Source organism: Sminthopsis crassicaudata, chromosome X, assembly GCF_048593235.1.
Source record: "Sminthopsis crassicaudata isolate SCR6 chromosome X, ASM4859323v1, whole genome shotgun sequence".
In the NCBI taxonomy this organism is placed as follows: Eukaryota; Metazoa; Chordata; class Mammalia; order Dasyuromorphia; family Dasyuridae; genus Sminthopsis; species Sminthopsis crassicaudata.
In genome coordinates this window covers 33,826,481-33,839,195 of record NC_133623.1, presented here as the reverse complement: position 1 = coordinate 33,839,195, position 12,715 = coordinate 33,826,481, and the positions used below count along the sequence as shown (strand labels likewise).

The 12,715-nt window shown below is 38.5% G+C and overlaps 1 pseudogene; it reads left to right on the top strand.

Moving 5' to 3' along the window:
* Positions 1–509: 509 nt before the first annotated feature.
* LOC141549007 (protein phosphatase 1 regulatory subunit 3C pseudogene) lies at positions 510–6,954 on the top strand (annotated as a pseudogene).
* The last annotated feature ends 5,761 nt before the right edge of the window (positions 6,955–12,715 follow it).

Genomic DNA, 12,715 nt, shown 5'->3' with positions numbered 1-12,715 from the left:
TCAAGGTTTGATCTAGAATTTTCTTGATCCCCAAAGTCCCTCTGGACTACATGGGTATGTTTTCTTCCTCATTTTTGCCTCTGCAATCACTAAAGGTTTAAACTTGTGATCTGAATGCCTGTGATGATGCCTCAGTTAAAAAGAGAAAACTCACATGCTGAGCTTGGGATCCTAGCCATTTGCTAGAAAAATTCCTTCTCTCCTGTGTTGAGAGAAAAGGGACACAGGGCAGGCCACTTTATCTAAAGATCTATCATCTACCTGTATTCATATTTCTCTCTATCAATGTTTATATGTATTTTTTGTGTATATATATATATATATATATATATATGATCAATGTTTATCTCTGTGTCCTTTTGTGTATATATATATATATATGACATAAATATAAATATGTGACATACACATGTATGTGTATATGTATATATTTTGTACATATATGCATACATTGCATGTCTGACTCCATTTTTACAAAATCAAAGGGCACATTTAGACATGGGTGCTAAATGTCTCCAATCGAGGTAAGGCAGGGAAGGAGAGTAAGGCTGCCTCGTTTTCTATCTCTTTTTTCCCTTCAGCATGCTGGCCATGTCACTGAATAGCCCTACTAAACCAGTCTTAGACTTTGCTCCTTCAGTTTTCCCAGTCATCCCGCCCACAGCTGTTGTTGGTCCCCCAGTGCTGCTCTAGTTTTTTGCCTTTTTATCTGTGCATGATCCTTTTTTCCTACTCTAGTCCCAAACTGCCCTTCGGTTGTCTCATATTAGTTTCTTCTTTTCCCAGACTGGGAAGAAATGCAATTCCTATGACCCTTAGCAATTTGGGCTCCCTTACATGGCTACCAGTCTAAGCCTAGCTTGAAGGCCTGTTAAGCAACATTTGTTATTTACACACAGCTGGCATACCCCTTGAAAACATACAGTTTGAGGATAGGAACTAGCTTAATCTTGTCTCAGTATCCTCAGCAGCTAGTGTGGTGTGCTGTCTCTACCACCACCACTAGAAAAAGTTCAACACTTGCTTATTGTAATCTCCACTCTTCTCTAGACTCCTAGAAATCCCCATGTAGAAGAGTTCCATATAGAGGGCTTTTGCTGAGTCTGAGCATATATAGAACTCTCTACACCCCAATATTTGCCTGGTAAACATAAGGTGACAAATGTTATCACCTAAGGGAAACCTTTCTTTTATGAATTGCAGTGACTAGGTGGTATAACTTGGAACTTAGGGACCCTCACCAAAGAAAGCAAGAAAAGGTCCATTTACCCTCTGTCAGTTGCATAATAACTAGATCACTAAATGCAATGACTAGAGGAGCTTAGGGAGCATGAAGAGAGAATAGGCAACAGCTGACAGGAATTGTCCTTGGCCCAGTGTCTGACACACAGTAGGTGCTTTACAACTGTTTCCTTGCCTGACTAATGAGATTCTCTGAATTCTGGGTGTTTCTTGTGTCATCTTGAACGCTATCTCTTCATAGTTACTCTTTCAGACAAGCTAATACATTTCAATGATGTATATACACTGAAACATTTCAAATCTTAGTGAACTCCTGGATGCACTAAGAGGTTATGTGACTTGTCAGGATTCATAAAATATATTAGCAGTGGAGTACTGAACTCAGATCTTTTACAATTTTAGGCTATCCCTTGATCTCCATTCTACCTCAGAAGAAAACTTGGCTCTCAAAAACAGAGTGACTGATCTTCAGCTTAAGTGTTTCTTGAGCAAGTAGTCCACACCTTGAGGAAGCTTACATTCACATCATATTAGCCACTTGTCATTCCGTAAGGCACATAAAGGACAAGTTCATCTCCTCCCATGGATCCTCTATAAAGGCTCTACCCATGCCCTGGAGGCCTTCCTTTATGTCTTTCAACATTTCAGTGCTATACAAACAGCAGTAGAGTTCGCTGTTACGGTTCACTTTTAAAAAGTATTTTGTTCATATGTTCTTTGTTAATATCGTACTTCCCACTGACTCTTCCTTCCCCTTCATCCCTACTGATAACAAGTATACTCAGAGCTCAGGTTTATGGATAAAAAGACCTCCAAGGATAAGAAACACCATTCGGTGTTTTTGTTGATGCCAGCAAATTTTATATATTAGTTTTAGTGGTGGATGCCTTTTGTTTTTGTATCTGCCATTGCTGTAGAAGCCATCTTCCCAATGGTAGTCATCTTCTCTGAGAACTTTCATAACATAGCATCTCCTGAAAACCCCTAGAATCTGTGAGCTACACATGAAAGGTGGGAACATGAACCTCTGGATAACTGGTCATCTGGGCAAAGTGAAGGAGATGCCATGCAGAAGAGGAAGTCAGGATATTGATTTCCAATCTCAGGCTCCCTTACACGTATTCCCGGAATCGAGGTATAAGTAGCTGATTTTGCCTGCCTTGAGTGGCTGAAGTTCCTCCCCCATCCTGGCAAGTCCTAATGAACTCTTTAAAGTCACATCCAAAAGGAAGTAAGAGCTAGGGTAGAAAAGCCTTCTCTTCCTTCCAAGTCTAATGAGTGGCTAGCTCTTCTTAGCCCAGTGGCCTGCCTTCTTTAATGCAGCCCCCTCTTCCCTTGCCACAGTCACAGGGATAAGGAGTCATGGCATCATTCCAAATTCCTTTGGCATTGAATGCACATGTCCCCATAAGAGCCTTCTTATTGTGCCTTAGGGAACCATGATACTCTCAGAGACTTATTCTTACAATCTAGTTGTCATTTTTGACTCCTCACTATCTCTCATCCCCTATATCTAATCGAGGTGTCCACTCCTTTCATGTCTACTTTCCTAACTTCTCTTATATTTATTCCTGTTCAGGCTTCAGACACCTCAAACTTAAAAAGGCTTTTTAGTTGATCTCTCTGCCTCAAATCTCTCCCCACTCCATGCCATCTTATTTTCAACTAACAAACTGATCTTTCTAAAGCATGGGTCTGATGCCACTCTCCTATCCATTGAACTTCCACCCTATCACCTATAGAATTAAATATGAAATCCTGTTTGGATTTCAGTCTTTCATAACTTGGCTTCTTCCTAAGTTTCCAATCTTCTTATATTTTCCTATTGCTCGACTTTGTGAGGAAGTAACATTGGCCTCCTTACTGTTCCTTGTGCAAGACCCTCCATCTTCAAGCATTTTCCCTAGCTGTCCATGTTTTCCCTTCTCATCTCTGCTCTTGGTTTCCCCTGCTTTGTTCAAGTCCCACCTAAAATTCCACCTTCTACAGAAAGCCTTTTCCAACCTTAGTACCTTCTGTCTGTTATTTCCAATATTTTGTGTATATAGCTTGTTTGTATTTGTTTACAAGTTGTCTTCCCTATTACTCTATGAGTTCTTGAGAGCAGGAGCTATCTTCTGCCTTTCTTTGTATCCCCAGCTCTTAGCACAGTGCCAGGGACATAATGATTCCTTAATAAATGCTTATTGAGTTTGTAGCAGGCCTTTTTGTGGTGGCAAGGAACTGGAAACTTAATGGATGCTCATCATTTGGGGAACAATTGAATAAGTTATGATATGTGAATCTTAATGCTCTATAAGAAAATGTTCTATGTTCTAATTAATTAAATCTAATGTTCTATAAGAAAAAATTGGCAGAACGATTTCAGAAAGGCCTGGAGAGATTTACATGAACTGATGCTAGTGAAATGAGCAGAACCAAGACAACAATGTGTGCAGCAACAACAAAATTATGTGATGATCAACTCTGATGGACATGGCTCTTTTCCACAATGAGGCAATTCAGGTCAATTCAATAGATGTATGATGGAGAATGACCAAAAAGAGATGTTCTGGGTTCTTATTGTGTTATCTTGAAAAGTACAGCATAGTCACTCTTTCTAGCAAATTCTTATCAATGCGATAATATTCAGATCAAATCAATGGCTAATAATGTAATCTATATTTAGCATCTTTCTAACTGAAGTCAGGGTACAGATTTTTTTATTTCCTTTATAATAAAGAAATTATTCTCCTGATGCAAGGATCTTCTAAATCCAGGTAATGCTTCACAATTCATTTGGAGGATGAAAATTATGACTTAAAATTGGAATATATTGCCTTGAGATACAATGGGCTTCCTCTCACTAGAGATCTTTAAGCAAAAAAAAAATTGTATGCATTGTAGAGATGGTTGTCATTTAAGTATAGGTTGGACTAGATGACCTCTGAGTTCTCTTTTCAGTAAAGAACTTTGTGTTTATATAAATCTAGACAGCTCAAATACCTCTGAAATGGTAATGATTAATTGTTTCCTCATTTACAAAATTGTATAGGGAAGGCACTAGTCTGCTCTGAGTCAGTGTGGAGGAGGTTCACTGACCCAGAAAAACTGGGCCAGTGAGAAAGTCCTGCTGGTTCTGGAAGCTTGAGTGGCTGACTTAGTACCCAGTGAGTTGCACCAGAGTGATTCAGGTGTTAGATCCCAGGCCTCTAACCAGTTCTGTCGTGCCAGTGGATATGGCTGTGAGAATCTGCCCTGTCCATTCACCACCTCTGAACGGTTTCCTGGGCCCTTAAGATGAATTCCAGTGAAGAAATTTTAAACCGTGTCTCAGCATCAAGCACAAAGCAAAAAAACCCGAAATGATGGAAAATGTTCTTCTGGCCACACCAAAAAAACTGTTGTGTTTGCAAACTCCAAGGGTCCTGTCCCTTGCTGCAATCTGTGTCTTCTCAGATTCCCAGGGGGAATCCATGGGGGATCTTCAGTTTGATTTATTAGACCTGGGAGAATGCACTTCTAGCCTCAAACTTCATGAAGAGAAAAAACTTGATTTTGGATTTCCCTCAACCATCCACTGACTATTCAGTTTCTAAAACCATCTTCAGAAGAACTTGGTCTGCCTGCAGAACTGTTCTCTGCAAGCGAAAGCTTTGACAGGAACAGTGAAAGTAAAATAAAATTGAGTTTTGAAAAGAAAGTCCAGGTCCCCATCACCTTTGAGACATGGAAAACCTATACTGATATGGACTGTGTCTATATGAAAAATGACTATGGAGGCTCCGATACTGGTATGTTTTGCTTTTCCATTGATTTGCCTCTTGTCATTCCAACTCAAGAGAAAATTGAGTTCTGCATTTCCTAAAACAGTGGCGGACATATATTCTGGGGTGATAATGAGAATCAGAATTACAAAAGTGTCCACGTGCAGTGGAACCACAAAGGGTGCAGACACAGATGCAGACTTCACAGGAGTTTACATTCCACCAGGCACCAAGGGAGCCCTTGAGGTACTGCAGAACTTCCTGGAAGGAATTTGTAATCATTCAAAGGTTTATGCATCCACACAGGAAAGACCAAGGGAAAACTATCAATGCTCTGACTTCAATATGCATCTGAATGAATACCTAGCGGAGCTTATAGGTGTGCCTGGTATAGTCAGTACAAATAAACAAGGAGGTGGGCCAGGGGTTGAAAAGAAGGGCAGCCTACTAGATTGCTTTTCAGAAAATCACAAAGCACTCTTAACTGATCTCAAATCCTAACATCCAATGTCCATTTTTTCAGTACAAATATGTTATTGGTATTGCTGTATGGCAACAGAACTTGGAATAGTGTTACCTCTGAAGAATTAAAGATGAGTATCCCACAGAGGGTAATGAAAAAGTGCTCTGCGGCTATCAGCAGGCTATAACGTAACCTCAAAAGTCTAAATGCAGGGGTAAAGCATATGAGAGAGAGGGGGAGGGAGGGAGGGAGGGTTGTCATCTGACAAGAGTGAGGAATACAATAACAAAATAATTATAAAGAAAGATAAATCTGAAAACCTTAAGAACTCAGATCAATGCAGTGGCCAACTCCACAAACCCAGAGGACCAATGATAAAGTGTGCTACTCACATTCTGATGGAAAGGTAATACACTCCAGATATTGTTGACAGCTTGATGTCCAGAGTTCTTTACTGGCACCCTCACAATGTTTGAAGAAATCAAGAGAAACTTCACTGGGAGAACCTTCCGGCTGGACTAGTACCACTGTAACAAAGAATGGATAAGAAAAATTGTACAATAAAGAAAATATGAATAAGAATTCACTACAATATCATCCCCAACAGTAACATCTTGAGGACCTCACCTTTTTTTTTTTTTTTTTTTTTTTTTTTTTTTTTTTTTTTTACTACAGGGAATCCTTCCTTGACCTGGACTCTTTGCTGAATCTCCTTAAGCAGAGTGGCAAATACTTTTGTTGAATGTGTTGTATGTCTCAACTGATATATACTTTCAGTGTCATTGAACAGGATTATTTCTTTTGCTGCATCATCTAAGCAAGCATGGATAGTCTTGATTTTTGAACAGAAGACTCCTTGCTATAAAAGAGCCTATAAGGAGGCATTTTATTCTATTGTCTTGAATATCTTTTTACAATAAATGAGCATTATTTGCATCTTTAATCAGTTATCAAATTGCAAAGCTGTGTTCCATTGTTGAAAATGGGTCTTTTTGTTCCCTTGTAAAATCATACTCAATTTTGCTTCATAAGTTATTCTTGTTTATACACTTTTCTCTTTTGACTTTGGGAATAGCATGTTCCAAGATCTCCTTTTCTTTATATGGCAGTAGTCAAATCTGTGTGATCCTGACTTTGATTTCTTGATACTTGAACTCTTTCTGACTGCTTTTAGTATTTTTTTTAAATGAGGAACTCTAGACTTTCCTTAAATTGTTCCAAAGAATTATCATTTTGAAGTTTCTTTCAGGAGGTGATTGGTGTATTCTATTTTCATTTTGGTTTTTGGTTATCATCTGTCTTAAGCAATTTTCATTCATGATTCCTCAAAATATGTCATCTAGGCTTTTGTTCAGGAATTGAAGTAGGAGTGGGGACGGTGTTCTGGATTTCAGATGATTCTTATTTATATTTTCCAGGTTGGTTGTCTTATAATGTCTGTACAGATTTCTGGTTCTTTTTTGTTTTAGTGAAAAGTACTCCAAAAGCCTTAATGCACTTTGACGTGTTAAGCTTTAAACTTAAGCTTCAAATAGAATAAAGAAAAAGCAAAGACTCCAAGAGATGGTAAGGAATATGGGGGTATTCCAAAAGTTTTTCCCCTCCTTCCCTCCACCCCCTCCCCTAGATGGCAGGCATTCCCATACATATTAAATATCTTATAGTATATCCTAGGTACAATATATATGTGCAGAACTGAATTTTGTTGTTGTTGTTGCAAAAGAAGGATTGTATTCGGAAGGTAAAAATAATCTGGGAAGAGAAACAAAACAAAACAAAACAAAACAAAAAAAACAGTGCTCACAGTTTACACTCATTTCCCAGTGTTCTTTTTCTGGGTGTAGCTGATTCTGTCCATCATTGATCAGTTGGAACTGGATTAGCTCTTCTCTATGTTGAAGATTTCCACTTCCATCAGAATACATCCTCGTACAGTATCATTGTTGAAGTGTACAGTGATCTCCTAGTTCTGCTCGTTTCACTCAGCATCAGTTGATGTAATTCTCTCCAAGCCTCTCTGTATTCCTCCTGTTGGTCATTTCTTACAGAACAATAATATTCCATAACATTCATATACCATAATTTACCCAACCATTCTCCAATTGATGGACATCCATTCATCTTCCAGCTTCTAGCCACTATGAAAAGGGCTGCCACAAACATTTTGGCACACACAGGTCCCTTTCCCTTTTTTAGTATTTCCTTGCAAATACAATCCTTCCTTTGCAACAACAACAAAATTCGCTTCTGCATATATATATATATATATATTTATATATTGTACCTAGGATATACTATAAGATATTTAATATGTATGGGAATGCCTGCCATCTAGGGGAGGGGGTGGAGAGAAGGAGGGGGAAAACTTGGAACAGAAGGGAGTACAAGGGATAATGTTGTAAAAAAAAATTACCTATGCATATGTGTCAAAGAAAATGTTAAAATTATAAAAATTAATAAAAAAATAAAATTAAATTAAAAAAAAGAAAAAGAAAAAAAATGACTTGGAGCATGTTTTCTTATGGCTAGAAATAGTTTCAATTTCTTCGTCTGAGAATTGCCTGTTCATATCCTTTGACCATTTATCAATTGGAGAATGGTTTGATTTCTTATAAATTAGAGTCAATTCTCTATATATTTTGGAAATGAGGCCTTTATCAGAACCTTTGACTGTAAAAATGTTTTCACAGTTTATTGCTTCCCTTCTAATCTTCACCCCTACCTTTTCACAAAGCTGCAATGTGGCCTAAAGGTCAAGATTTGTGAAATTATTATTAGTGCATTGAAAGAAAGCTTTATTTCCTTAAATATCAGTGGGCAGGGAGAAGGGGCTACTAAGCAGGGGAATTTCTAGTCAGTTTTATGACTTTGTCACTCAACTTTATGAGATTACAGGATATGAATTTTTATCTGAAACGTACCTTTCATGATGATAGGCACATGCCATGATAACTTGCTGCGAGGACCCAAAGAATTACTGATTGGTTCTCAATGACTGAAGTTGCCTATAAAACCATTAGTAGCTGAAAGTAAGAGAAGAAAAATCCTTGCTAAGATAGACACTGTTCTCCATGATAGAAGTTAGTTGAGATATCTTCACTGAGGAGTGTGTGTGTGTGTGTGTGTGTGTGTGTGTGTGTGTGTGTGTATTTCGACTTTGCGAGTTAAATATGGTGAACAGGAGGAATATTTCTCTCTTCCCACCCCTCCCAAACCCATTACTAATGGCAATTTTAGAAGATCTTCACAATGAGCCTAAGAAGAGAATTCCTTCTACCATTTCATTTCCTTTTATGAGACATAATTAGATGATGAAGTCCTTGAGAAAAGATTTTCCCATGTCCAGGCTATGGCAGAAATCATGAAATTGATAAGAGTTTATGAAGAAGTACATAACAGAGAGAAACGTGTTTGCATTCTGTCTGAGAGGAAAGATCCTGAGAATTTCTTCATTAATGTGGGGTGTTACCTTATGACAATCCTGACTTTGAGTTCCCAAGTTCAAGAGTATTCCCATTAGGAAGTTCAGGGTCCAAACTAATGGGAATACTCCTGGAATAACAAATAACACTGCTTATTGTGTCCTGAAAAAATGGAACTATATTATGAAGGGCAAGGAGATCTGGCTCTTGTCAACCCTCCATGCAAGCCTCTATGAGTGCCTCAAACTATTGCAGGTCCAGGAAGAACATGAAGTACTTTCACGGTCAATCTTAAAGTCTTATTCCTTTCTATAAAGAGTCTAATATCTTTATCTTTTTGCATATGTTCATGGACCATTAATGGCTCTTGTTTCTTTTATATTTTCTGTGGTAGGTAAAGTACAAGTTGCCTCATACCTGATATCTATATTGAATATTGACTTCATGTGTGAGACTTAGGGACTCCATTACTTACATTAGAGGAAATCAAGACATAAATTATAGCTAAGCTGCGTTTTGGAGATTTAGACAGACATATAAGTCTAGAGTGAAGGCATGCCCCAAAAAGAGATCCTGGCCTTATCTGAGTCAGTTCCCTGGGACCTTTTATATGAACCTAGATTCCTTGAGTGGACCTAGGTCTTGTGTCACACACTAAGATGACAAACATTTTGATTGGCCATTGTCACATAATTCCCTTTCTACTTCTCTCTTCTGTCTTAATTATATATTCTGGAGTTGCCAGCTTAAACTGTTTTTGTCAGTGTCTCCCTACTCAATGGTGACAACAAATACTACACATGATTAGTTGTGGAGAGAGTTCATTCCATGTACCTTTAATGGTGTATTTTTAGAAGTTCTTACCTTATGCAGAATATATGCCAAGGATCCATTTTGAGATATAAATGCAGATTTTTGTGTCGTTTAACCTTACAACACCTATTCTAAGACAGCCCTGTACTTGATTTCCCTTGTTTCCTTCTGCTTACACCACCCCCCATCAGTTTTTGCCCACTTTCTCCCAGAAATGTGTCTTTTGGTGGTTTGGCAACGGTTTCAAGTTTAATAATGAGAAAGGACTTCAGATATCTCTCATGATTTCCCCTGTTAATTAATGCATGCTTTGTATTATTTTATGTATCCTGTGTATTGTTTTCTGATGGCCTCTCTGAGGATTTTGGCTGGATTTTAATTCAAATAGAACATGTACCCTCATATGGTGATGTCTGGAGCCTGAGGCCGGCAATTGCTCCATCTTGGTATGTTTACCATTACCTGCTCCAAAGCTGACTTTGTGCTTTGTCATCTGTTGATGGCACACATTAGAAGGTTTTCATGTTGTACTCATCTACCATGTTGTTCTTTGGAAAAATATATTTGATGAGGTAATTTGATTTGGTAACTTGGTATTTGATAAGGTAATCAATTCAACAGTATGTTAACTTGTTTGAGGGCAAGGATTTTCCTTTTTTATCTTAGTACCTGATACACTGCCTGGCACATAGTAGGTGCTTAATTGCTATTTTTAAATTCAATTAGTGTAGTAGAAATAGTTGTTTGGAGTCTATTCTACTTGCCCCTTCGAGTGAAGACACCCTTGGAATCCCTTATTTGTTTGTTGAGTTAGTGTCATTACATTTATTTCTTGAGTAGCTTCTCTGTGTAGGTATAGAGACTTTGGCTCATCATGCTCATTCTTGAATTAAATATTGAATTGCCTTGTGCAATGGAATCTAAAGCTATGGTCTGGTTTACGTTATGGCATCTGGTCATGATTGTTAGTAATGGGCAGCACGTTGTATAGATAAAGACCCAAGATGTTCCTTGGACTCTACCATATGTAAGGAATTGTCAGTGTAACAAAGAAGATCCAGAGGGATGACTCCAATTGTAAGCAATTACATAGTTGTCCAGCTAATTCCCTCCAAGCATCACAGAAAAAAAGACGATTGACTCCAGATCCTGAAGCACTTGTTACCGAAACATAAAACCTATGTACAAGGAGTTTCCCTCTGACTCATTTTGGATTTTTTTAAAATCTCTTTCCTCTTTGTCATTACAAAAAAATATTTTCAGTCTTCTACTTTGGGAGCAACTAAGTGTCACTTTTACTCAAACATGACTCACTTCTCATTTTTTTCATGTTATTCTTAGACTGGAATTCATACAGATGTTCATTTGGACATGTGTTTTCTGAGCAGTACAGACATGACTCAGATTGACCAAGAATGCCTCTGGTTCTGAATTCTAAGAAGAATGAAAACCGCCACACATCCCTACTTTGCCTTTTTCACAACTACTGCCATATTCCTCTTCCCTTCACACCAGTGCAAGATCCTGGAATGAGATTTGAAAGGTATCTTAGAGGTTTTTGAATCCAAAACTGTTATTACACATGAAAAGAAACTGAGGACCAGAGAGATGAAGTACATTGTTACTTGTAAACCTTTAAGCATCAAGATTAGAATGTGAAGCCCAGTCCCCATTTCTTCATTCAGTGCTCTTTCTACTGAACTCTGCTTGGGAAAAAGATGGATGGACTTGATTTCTCATTTTCAGCAGAAGAGCAGATATACTTCCCAGCAATTAGATTGATTTTCTATGCTTTAAGAAGAAAGCTGGAGCTCTGTTTGCTAGAACTACATTTCTCAGGCAGATGCTATCTTGAAAATATTCTTTTGAAAGTGAACACAGCTCCTTGGTTACATTTAGATTTTGGAGTGACCCCCCCCCCCAAATGACAGAGAGACATGGCGGTACTATTCTGACTTCTTGTTGGCAAGATGAGGGAATAGGGAATAGTTGTGGGGTTTGTTTAATGTTCCAATGCTGGCATTGGGTTCATCAGTGATAACATTTATGCATTTCAGTATTCACATTGAAAATAAAAGGGCACATGTGTTGATTAAGGAGTGGTCCAGTGTTAGAGTGAGGATGACTTACTTCAGTGTCTGCCTCTGACATGGGCTAATTGGGTGAACGTGGCTACCCTAAAGTATACCAGAAACTTTTCAACTGCCTTGGCGTAGTGAGTTTTCCTGCTTCCTGGTCTATTCTCTGCTCCTAAGTCTCCCACAAAAGAATGACATATGTTTCAGAATGCTACAAAGGAAGTTTAGGAGAGGATGTGAAATAGAAACAGAAGTGTAAAACAGTATATCACAAAAATCCACAGGACAGACCCAGATGAAATGTTGTAAGAAATTTGAGACAACATATCCCATTCCCTAATGTTTGAATTGCAGAAAAATTGGGGAAGAAAATCAGGGAAAAGTTCCATGGCATAAGTGTCTCCTGTGTTGAGCTTTGCAAGAAGGGAAAGAATTCATGGTCAGTATTGATTCTGGTATCAGTAATGGGGGATGGAGGAGGAAAGTCCAACAATCTAGGAAGTGCATTATCTATTCCCACTCCATCTAGGGCTGGCCATCCTACTAGTCCATTCCCTAGGGAAACTTATGTTCAAGCCATCTACAGTTTTTTAGCCTATCAAACCATTGTCAAGGACAGACTGGTTTATTCTAGGCTGAGCCTCCTGGCTTGGGCATCTGGTGTTGGTGGGAAGAACTAGGATCTGGGCTGGCAGGATTAGCCGGAGGTTGGGGGAAGACTCAGCAGTGAAGGAAATTCACCTATATAACTGTCTGGTACATCTTACTTCCTCCCCCCTTCATTTTAAACTTAAGCCAACTCTTATGAGTCTACTTCCATCTCTTTCTAGTGTACCCCGTGAAGTCCTCTCCTAGAGGCCACCCTGGGAATAATCCCAGCTTTGGAGTCAGAAACATGTGTCTCCATTAATGGCTTTGTGATTTTGGACAAGTTATTTGACCTACTTAGCT